The 10,374-nt window shown below is 41.4% G+C and overlaps 1 protein-coding gene across 2 annotated transcripts in view; it reads right to left on the bottom strand.

Annotated features, from left to right (window-relative positions):
- The window catches only part of TMCC1 (transmembrane and coiled-coil domain family 1), a 170,663-nt gene that overhangs the window by 159,226 nt on the left and 1,063 nt on the right, over positions 1-10,374 (bottom strand). For both annotated transcript variants that reach the window (XM_014542725.1, XM_005870028.2), the window contains exons 2-3: positions 7,932-7,933; positions 5,361-5,369 (exon numbers count right to left, since the gene is read on the bottom strand). The gene's annotated coding sequence lies outside the window, so the exon portion shown is untranslated. The remainder of the gene's footprint in view (positions 1-5,360; positions 5,370-7,931; positions 7,934-10,374) is intronic.

The raw sequence follows: 10,374 nt of genomic DNA, 5'->3' as shown, positions 1-10,374 counted from the left end.
TATTCAAAAATGGAGGCCAATCGGATAAATTTCATTAAAGCAAACCAATCTAAGTTGAGAATTGAAAAATATAGTGGTTTGATGGATTATCTCAAATCTAGATCTGAAAAGGACAATGTGCCGATTCGTAAAATGATAATACTTCCATCTTCTGAGGGTAGTCCCAGAAATAATGCAGCAGTGATATCAGGATGCTGTGGCAATTGTAACGAGCCCAATTTATTCATAACCATGAATATGGCAAGCCCAATTTATTCATAACCATGTAAATATGGCAAGCCAAATTTATTCATAACCATGACATGCAACCCCAAATGGGCAGATATTGCAAACAATTTACAACGCTGGCAAAAAGTTGAAAACAGACCTGACTTGGTAGCCAGAGTTTTTAATATTAAGCTGAATGCTCTTTTAAATGATATCTGTAAATTCGATTTATTTGGCAAAGTAATAGCTAAAATTCACGTCACTGAATTTCAGAAACGCGGATTGCCTCATGCTCACAAATTATTAATATTAGATCGTGAGTCCAAATTACATTCCTCTAATTAATTCCCTTTTGATGTGCACAAATTTCGTGCACCAGGCTACTAGTTTCCAATAAAAGGAACTAGGCTCCTTGGAAAAATGATCAATTATAGGATTAGAGCATGATATATAAAGGATGAGCCTGAAACATTTTATGTTGTCAGAAAAGTGCTCACATACAATCATCAGAGTATGTCAAAGGAAAGACAGACAGGAGCCAACTGAAAAAGCTCCCAATAACCAAAGCTGGAACAATTTGAGCAAAGAAATTTATATAGATACTAGAGGCCAGGTGCATGAAAATTCATACACTGAGGGGGGGGGGGATCCCTCAGCCCGGCCTGCCCCCTCCACAGTCCTGGCGACCTGGCGATCAGGGGAAGGCGACGCCCCCATCACACCTCTGCTGCTGCCACTGTCGGCAGCGCAAGCCTTGGCCAGCTCTGGTTGCCTGAGCCTTGAGCGGCCCTGGGCAGCTGGGGGCTGAAAGGACTGGGGAACTCCAGCGGGGCTGAGGGTACTGGGCACCACCATCTTGTGGCTATGGGCACCACCATCTTTGTGATGGTGTGATGGTCAATTTGCATATTCTGTCTTTATTAGATAGGATTCCATTCTTTTTTAATATATATATTTTATTGATTTTTTACAGAGAGGAAGGGAGAGGGATAGAGAGTTAGAAACATCAATGAGAGAGAAACATCGATCAGCTGCCTCCTGCACACTCCCCACTGGGTATGTGCCCGCAACCAAGGTATATGCCCTTGACCGGAATCGAACCTGAGACCCTTGGATCTGCAGGCTGACACTCTATCCACTGAGCCAAACCAGTCAGGGCAGGATTCCATTCTTAAGGAGGTGAAGCATAACTCATCACTCATTAAATGTGGGCTATGCATAGTGACTTTCTTCTAGAGTACAAAAAGGGAAGAACAAAAGGGTAACATTACAGTGAAGAAAACAAACATTACCTCAACCTAGGTCAGGGGTGGGCAACCTTTTTGTGAGTGTGTGTCAAAACCAGCAAAATCTCTGACTCAAAATTCTTCTGCGTGCCAACCCTAATTTTTTGAGAACATGTTACGCCTACTTGATATCTCTTAAGGTGTACGTATGTGAAGAACCTTGAAGAAATAATAAAATTCATTCGAGCGACAAAAACACAGTATATGATGATGAAAAATACATTTATTTTTTAATGTATACATGTACACTGATAGTCCGACAGAAAACTTTATGACTCCGTTTGATATTATCAGTGGGACTTTTGCTGCTGCATCACTGATGACAGAGATTTTACATCAGGTTTATATTTCGTGACCTTCAGAGATATGCACGAGCTACTACTTTCATCCGTCAGGCTACTCCTATTACGAGACTTAACAAAATTCATCACTGAGAACAAAGATTCACAAGCATATGTGGATGAAACCAAAACACTGGTCGGATCTAGGAAGGCAGGGAGAGTTAAGGCAGAGGCATAGAAATTGCTCTTCCAATAAATTTCTGCTTCCAAATTGAGCTACTCTGAAATTCAATCAACTGCATTTCAAAGTCAGCCATGTCTATGGTCTTTAAGATAACTTGTTATGTAAAATTATTTATTCATCTAAGATGCACCTACACTGAATTTATCTGAAAAATAAAAAAGTCGACATTAAGAAAAAAATTGTAAATGGAAGATTATGAGAGGGTTTCGCGTGCCAGCAAAAGTTACTGGCGTGCCATGTTTGGCACGCATGCCAGGGGTTGCCCACCCCTGACCTAGATGATCAAGGTTAACATTAATACTGGTAAGTTGATACGACTTATCAGATAACACGGATAAGTCGTATCAATAATATGTACTCGTGATATGTGATAAGAATGACACTTTAACTCTGTGGTCTTCCTTTCTAAATCACATTATATCAATCTACCCCATAGAAAAACATCAGACAAATCCCAATTGAAGGACACTGTACAAAAATGCCTGATCAGTTATTTTCAAAATTACCAATGCCATTAAAATCAAGGGAAGTCAGGCCTGGCCAGCGTGGCCCAGTGGTTGAGCATCAACATAAGAACCAGGAGATCACTGTTTGATTCCCGGTCAGGGCACGTGCTGGGTTGCGGGCTCGAGCCCCAGTGAGGGGTATGTAGGAGGCAGCCGATCAATGATTGTCTCTCATCATTGATGTTACTATCTCTCTCTCCCTCTCCCTTCCTCTCTGAAATCAATAATAATGTGTGTTTTTATAAATCAGCCCTAGCTGGTTTGGCTCAGTGGATAGAGCGTTCGGCCTTCAGACTGAAGGGTCCCGGGTTTGATTCTGGTCAAGGGCACATGCCGGGGTTGCGGGCTTGATGCCCAGTAGGAGGCGTGCATAAGGCAGCCGATCAATGATTCTCTCTCATCATTAATGTTTCTATCTCTCTCTCCCTTTCCCTTCCTCTTGAAAACAATAAAAATATATTTTAAAAAGAAAAAAAAAAGGAAAGATCAATGGGGAAAAAAATATCCTTGGGTGAGAATTAACAAAACAAAGAAAAAGAAATGAGCCCTGAGTAAAGTGAAGACTTCAGATACATAATAGCAGTGTTCAAATATTTGAAGGGTCATGTAGCAGAACTGAGAGATCATATACCCATTTAACTTACTAGCTGACCTCTGGTAAAATGTGACCAACACTCTAGGACATAGTGGCAGATGTTCAGTAGAGCCACAACAGGAAATGCCTATTTGGAAAGACAGGAAGCAGGTGGCCTAGTTCTTCTCTATAACTTTTCAAAGGACAGTGTGAATATGAGCCCAATGAAGCAAAAATTTAGATTCAAATCCTGCATTTATTAACCATGTGCCAGGTGCTTCCTTACATATTATCTCATTTAATATTCATAATATATCTATAAACATTAATGTAATAAAGGCTTAATGTAAAAATACAATAAAATAAACCCTGCAAGGAAGCAGGAACACATTAAAATTATCTACCCTCCCCCACTCTGATAGGGATTTGACAGCTGTTTTAAAAAGCAAAAATGTTTGAAGGCCTACATATCTATATAATAATTTATTTCCTCTTGCTCCTTCCTGCAGTCAAGCTCGGTGGCTCTCAGTCTGTAGCATGCATAAGAATGACATACAATTATATACAGTATACAAAAACATGCACACTATACAATGTAAGGAATTTTCAACTATAGCTTTCATCTTATGTGATTTTTGTCTCATGCAGTGACTTTAGAACCGAATCCTGGGAATGAGGTGCAATCCCAGTGCAGGCTTACTCCATGTAAGGCAGCACCATGGAAAGGAGAGAAAGGATGAATCCTATTACAACATGAAGAACACTCTAACAATTAGAGCCATCTGAAAATGGCATAGGCTACCTCAAAGTAATGAATTTTCTGTCATAAAAGGTGTTCAAACAGGCTAAAAAATCACTGAGAACATTTTAGGAAAGCAATTGGGTATGAAGTTAAGATTTAAGATCTCTTCCAAGTCTTAGATTCTATAACGTGTGGACTTTAAAAATCTGACAGGAAGAGAACAACTTAGTTAAGAACAACACAATGAAAAAAGACACAAAGGCAAGAATGACATGGTATGTGGAGAACTTCAATGCAGGGGAACATAGGAGAAGCTCATTTCCACCTGCAGATCTTTGCACTTTCTGTTTCATCTGCTAGGAAAACTCTTGCATCAAATATCTTCTCCTTAGTGAGGAGAAAACTTTTTCTTTCTTTTTTTTAAATATATATTTTTATTGATTTCAGAGAGAGAAGAGGGAGAGAGAAACATCGATGGGAGAAACATCGATTGGTGATTCCTGTACGAACCCCAACCAGGGATCAAACCCACAAACTGGGTATGTTGCCTTGACCAGAAATCACACTGGCGACCTTTCAGTGCACAGGACAACACCCAAACAACTGAGCCACACTGGCCAGGGCAGGAAACTTTTTCTACAAAGGGTCAGATTACAGCCCACAGGCCAAATCCAGTTTGCCCCAAGATTTTGTATGGCCTATGAGGTAAGAATGTTTTTTACATTTTTAAATGGTTGAAAAAAAAATCAAAAGGAATATTTTGTGACATGGGAAAATTATAACTCCTGTCTCTAATCGCTTTTTTTCAATGTTTTCCAAGTCAACTCTAAGGTCAATAAATTTCTGCTTCCAAATTGAGCTACTCTGAAATTCAATCAACTGCATTTCAAAGTCAGCCATGTCTATGGTCTTTAAGATAACTTGTTATGTAAAATTATTTATTCATCTAAGATGCACCTACACTGAATTTATCTGAAAAATAAAAAAGTCGACATTAAGAAAAAAATTGTAAATGGAAGATTATGAGAGGGTTTCGCGTGCCAGCAAAAGTTACTGGCGTGCCATGTTTGGCACGCATGCCAGGGGTTGCCCACCCCTGACCTAGATGATCAAGGTTAACATTAATACTGGTAAGTTGATACGACTTATCAGATAACACGGATAAGTCGTATCAATAATATGTACTCGTGATATGTGATAAGAATGACACTTTAACTCTGTGGTCTTCCTTTCTAAATCACATTATATCAATCTACCCCATAGAAAAACATCAGACAAATCCCAATTGAAGGACACTGTACAAAAATGCCTGATCAGTTATTTTCAAAATTACCAATGCCATTAAAATCAAGGGAAGTCAGGCCTGGCCAGCGTGGCCCAGTGGTTGAGCATCAACATAAGAACCAGGAGATCACTGTTTGATTCCCAGTCAGGGCACGTGCTGGGTTGCGGGCTCGAGCCCCAGTGAGGGGTATGTAGGAGGCAGCCGATCAATGATTGTCTCTCATCATTGATGTTACTATCTCTCTCTCCCTCTCCCTTCCTCTCTGAAATCAATAATAATGTGTGTTTTTATAAATCAGCCCTAGCTGGTTTGGCTCAGTGGATAGAGCGTTCGGCCTTCAGACTGAAGGGTCCCGGGTTTGATTCTGGTCAAGGGCACATGCCGGGGTTGCGGGCTTGATGCCCAGTAGGAGGCGTGCATAAGGCAGCCGATCAATGATTCTCTCTCATCATTAATGTTTCTATCTCTCTCTCCCTTTCCCTTCCTCTTGAAAACAATAAAAATATATTTTAAAAAGAAAAAAAAAAGGAAAGATCAATGGGGAAAAAAATATCCTTGGGTGAGAATTAACAAAACAAAGAAAAAGAAATGAGCCCTGAGTAAAGTGAAGACTTCAGATACATAATAGCAGTGTTCAAATATTTGAAGGGTCATGTAGCAGAACTGAGAGATCATATACCCATTTAACTTACTAGCTGACCTCTGGTAAAATGTGACCAACACTCTAGGACATAGAGAGTGACAGATGTTCAGTAGAGCCACAACAGGAAATGCCTATTTGGAAAGACAGGAAGCAGGTGGCCTAGTTCTTCTCTATAACTTTTCAAAGGACAGTGTGAATATGAGCCCAATGAAGCAAAAATTTAGATTCAAATCCTGCATTTATTAACCATGTGCCAGGTGCTTCCTTACATATTATCTCATTTAATATTCATAATATATCTATAAACATTAATGTAATAAAGGCTTAATGTAAAAATACAATAAAATAAACCCTGCAAGGAAGCAGGAACACATTAAAATTATCTACCCTCCCCCACTCTGATAGGGATTTGACAGCTGTTTTAAAAAGCAAAAATGTTTGAAGGCCTACATATCTATATAATAATTTATTTCCTCTTGCTCCTTCCTGCAGTCAAGCTCGGTGGCTCTCAGTCTGTAGCATGCATAAGAATGACATACAATTATATACAGTATACAAAAACATGCACACTATACAATGTAAGGAATTTTCAACTATAGCTTTCATCTTATGTGATTTTTGTCTCATGCAGTGACTTTAGAACCGAATCCTGGGAATGAGGTGCAATCCCAGTGCAGGCTTACTCCATGTAAGGCAGCACCATGGAAAGGAGAGAAAGGATGAATCCTATTACAACATGAAGAACACTCTAACAATTAGAGCCATCTGAAAATGGCATAGGCTACCTCAAAGTAATGAATTTTCTGTCATAAAAGGTGTTCAAACAGGCTAAAAAATCACTGAGAACATTTTAGGAAAGCAATTGGGTATGAAGTTAAGATTTAAGATCTCTTCCAAGTCTTAGATTCTATAACGTGTGGACTTTAAAAATCTGACAGGAAGAGAACAACTTAGTTAAGAACAACACAATGAAAAAAGACACAAAGGCAAGAATGACATGGTATGTGGAGAACTTCAATGCAGGGGAACATAGGAGAAGCTCATTTCCACCTGCAGATCTTTGCACTTTCTGTTTCATCTGCTAGGAAAACTCTTGCATCAAATATCTTCTCCTTAGTGAGGAGAAAACTTTTTCTTTCTTTTTTTTAAATATATATTTTTATTGATTTCAGAGAGAGAAGAGGGAGAGAGAAACATCGATGGGAGAAACATCGATTGGTGATTCCTGTACGAACCCCAACCAGGGATCAAACCCACAAACTGGGTATGTTGCCTTGACCAGAAATCACACTGGCGACCTTTCAGTGCACAGGACAACACCCAAACAACTGAACCACACTGGCCAGGGCAGGAAACTTTTTCTACAAAGGGTCAGATTACAGCCCACAGGCCAAATCCAGTTTGCCCCAAGATTTTGTATGGCCTATGAGGTAAGAATGTTTTTTACATTTTTAAATGGTTGAAAAAAAAATCAAAAGGAATATTTTGTGACATGGGAAAATTATATGAAATTCAAATTTCAGTGTCCCAAGTTTAAGTAGGACAGACAAGTTTGTTTATGTACTGCCTGTGACCATTTCCACACTAAAATAACAGAGTTGAGTAGCTGCAACAGAGACCATATAGCCCATAAATATTTATTTTCTGGCCCTTTACAAAAAAAGTTTGCTAATCGCTGATTTTTAGCATTATCTGAAATTATCTTGTCTATTTGCTTATTGTAATCCTCATTCTGACATACACAGAATAAAGCTCAATGAGGGCAGGACTTTGTCTGCTTTGATACCTCATTGTAGCCCAGTCCTTAGAAGAAATCCTGGAACAAATTAAGAGCTCAGTAAGTATTTTATGATTAATGAGCGATACATAAATGCCACATCGAGTTTAAACTTAAGTCCTCAGCCAGGACAGGTTTTGTACATGGAAGACAGGCATAAAAAACTCTTACAGAAAAGGAGAAATATTCTTGTACAAAACAGCTTAGAGCAGTGGTCGGCAAACTGCGGCTCGCGAGCCACATGCGGCCCTTTGACCCCTTGAGTGTGGCCACGAAGTTTCAATCACACTGTACGTGCGCACCCGCATGTGGTATTTTGTGGAAGAGCCACACTCAAGGGGCCGCAGTTTGCCGACCACTGGCTTAGAGTAACGGTGGTCACCAACTCCTCCAGATCACTGGGTTCTTCATCAAACTGTAGTTTGTGTGTGTGTGCTCATAAAAGATTCTCTCTACTACTTCAAAGTGTCACAACGTTCTGTCAGCTGACTGTACTTCCGTTTATCTTAAGATGCAAATACTGAGAAATCTCATTTCAGACACATAGTACAGGGTACCCATACCACGCCAAATCTTAATAAATGTTCATAATTATAACAGATCTAGATCACATACTAATGAATTTTTAAGATCTAAAATTTTGCTATGCTGCTGATTAGCACTCTACTCTGTAAACAGCTGAAAACTCTTTAGAAATTAAAAGGTTACCGCCCACAGACCAGAAGCAGCTTTTTAATCTTTCCATACTAGCCAGAGAGTGGGTGTGTGATTTCAAAAAAATACAAGCCAACTCTGTTGGTAGAGGACAAGGTATTGTTAAGCTAAAATCATAACTATAGGCATCTTTTGTTACATGACACTAGTAAAACTACCACCTACTCACAAAGTTTCACTTTTTTAAATTTTATTTTTCAATTACAGTTGACATTCAATATTATTTTATACTAGAGGCCCCATGCACAAATTTATGCACCAGTGGGGGGTCCCTCAGCCTGGCCTGCGGGAATCGGGCCAAAACCGCTCTACAACATCCCTCGAGGGGGTCTCATGCGAGGGGTGGTACCAGATTGCAAGAGGGCGCAGGCCAGGCCGAGGGACCCCACCGGTGCACGATTGGGGCCAGGGAGGGATGTGGGAGGTTGGCCAGCCGGGGAGGGACCATGGAAGGGCTACAGGGCGTGTCCGGCCTGTCTTGCTCAGTCCCAGTCAGCTGGACCCCAGCAGCAAGCTAGCCTACCAGTCGGAGCGTCAGCCCCCTGGTGGTCAGTGCACGTCATAGTGAGCAGTTAAGCGGCCTTAGCATATCATTAGCATATTACGCTTTGATTGGTTGAACAGACAACCGGACACTTAGCATATTAGGCCTTTATTATATAGGTTTAGTTCCAGGTATACAAGCATAGTAGTTCAACAATTATATAATTTACACAGTGATCCCCTGATAATTCAATTATCCACCTGACACCATAGTTATTACAACAGTATTGATTATACTCCCTATGCTGAACTTTACTCCCCTGTAACTATTTCGTAACTACCAATTTGTACTTCTTATCCCTTCACCTTTTTCACCCAGTGGAGTCTCACTCTTCTAATATACAGTGGAGGAAAAAAACTGTATCCACCTCCTGAAGGAATCTTGTCTGTAACACATCTAACATTTTCATAAGTTTCTTTCCTCCAGGCTTTGTAACAATGTCTATACACGGGTACTTCAAAGACAAGGATTTAGTTAACCAATCAATTCCAAATTTTAAAATACTGGTCAGAAAGCATAAATAAATCAAAGTTGCATTTTATTTTAAAGCAGCTACCTGCTTTTTAAGCCCTGGGTGACTTTTTTTTTTTTTTAATAATTAACTAATTTAGGAATTCAGACCTTTCATAGAGATGCTTATGGTACAGGTACCTCTTTTGACTTAAGAGCATCCATTTTGGATTAGTGTCTATGTGTTCACCTTCCTTTCCTCTATGACAGTGGTTCTCAATCTTGGCTGCACATTAGAATCACCTGGGAATCTTTTTAAAATCCTGACTTCTGGGCCCAGATGTGCAGCCAAGGTTGAGAACCACTGCTCTATGGCAAGTCAGGTTGAAAAGGCAGCCTACAAAAGCACTGGGTGAGGATCTACCAAGACTACTGTGCAAGGTGTCACCAAAAAAAGGGGGGCGGGGGGGCGATTGGCCAACAGCTCAAGGGGGCTGGGCTGCTTCAAGAAACTCTGCTGCAGATTCACCGGGGCATCCTCTCCATCAATGTTGCTAAGGAATGAACCAAACCGCTGGGCAAGAACTACACGCAGCTTTGCTAAAGCTGAAAAGGGGGATGGAAAGGGGGGGGGAGGGTCGCAAGCTGTAAAAGGGTTTCCGGCCCTTCGGGGAAGACACGCCCATTTTCCTTTCCAAAAGGAAAGGAAACCGGACAGCCCAGCTGCCCACCTGGCTCTACCTCTGCTCCCGATCCCAAGACAGCAGGTTCCCTCCTCCCCTGAAACGACAAGTTCAAAAGCAAAACAAAAGGTGCAGAACTGGTTTCAGGTGGCAACGGCTGAGCCCCAGTGGCCAACTTCTGGGGACGCCAGGGCGAGCGAGGGCTCACAGGACCTCAGACCCCCCGACCAGAGCCAAGCTCCCACACAGTCCCTCGGGCCTCGGCCCCACTCCACACGCCCCTCCCTTCCCCCAGCCCCGGACACGGGCGCTGCGAAGGGGGCGAGACGAGGGGGGGCGAGAGAAATCCGGGGTCAAAATGACAGAGGGGCCAGCCGGGAAGGAAGGCCAGGCGGGACGCTGGGGGTGAGTCCTAGGCCCGGGCTTCAGCCCCGAACG

The sequence above is a fragment of the Myotis brandtii genome, unplaced genomic scaffold, assembly GCF_000412655.1.
Source record: "Myotis brandtii unplaced genomic scaffold, ASM41265v1 scaffold312, whole genome shotgun sequence".
Lineage (NCBI taxonomy): Eukaryota > Metazoa > Chordata > Mammalia > Chiroptera > Vespertilionidae > Myotis > Myotis brandtii.
The sequence above is the reverse complement of the archived record's forward strand: the minus strand, read 5'-3'. Positions and strand labels throughout refer to the sequence as shown.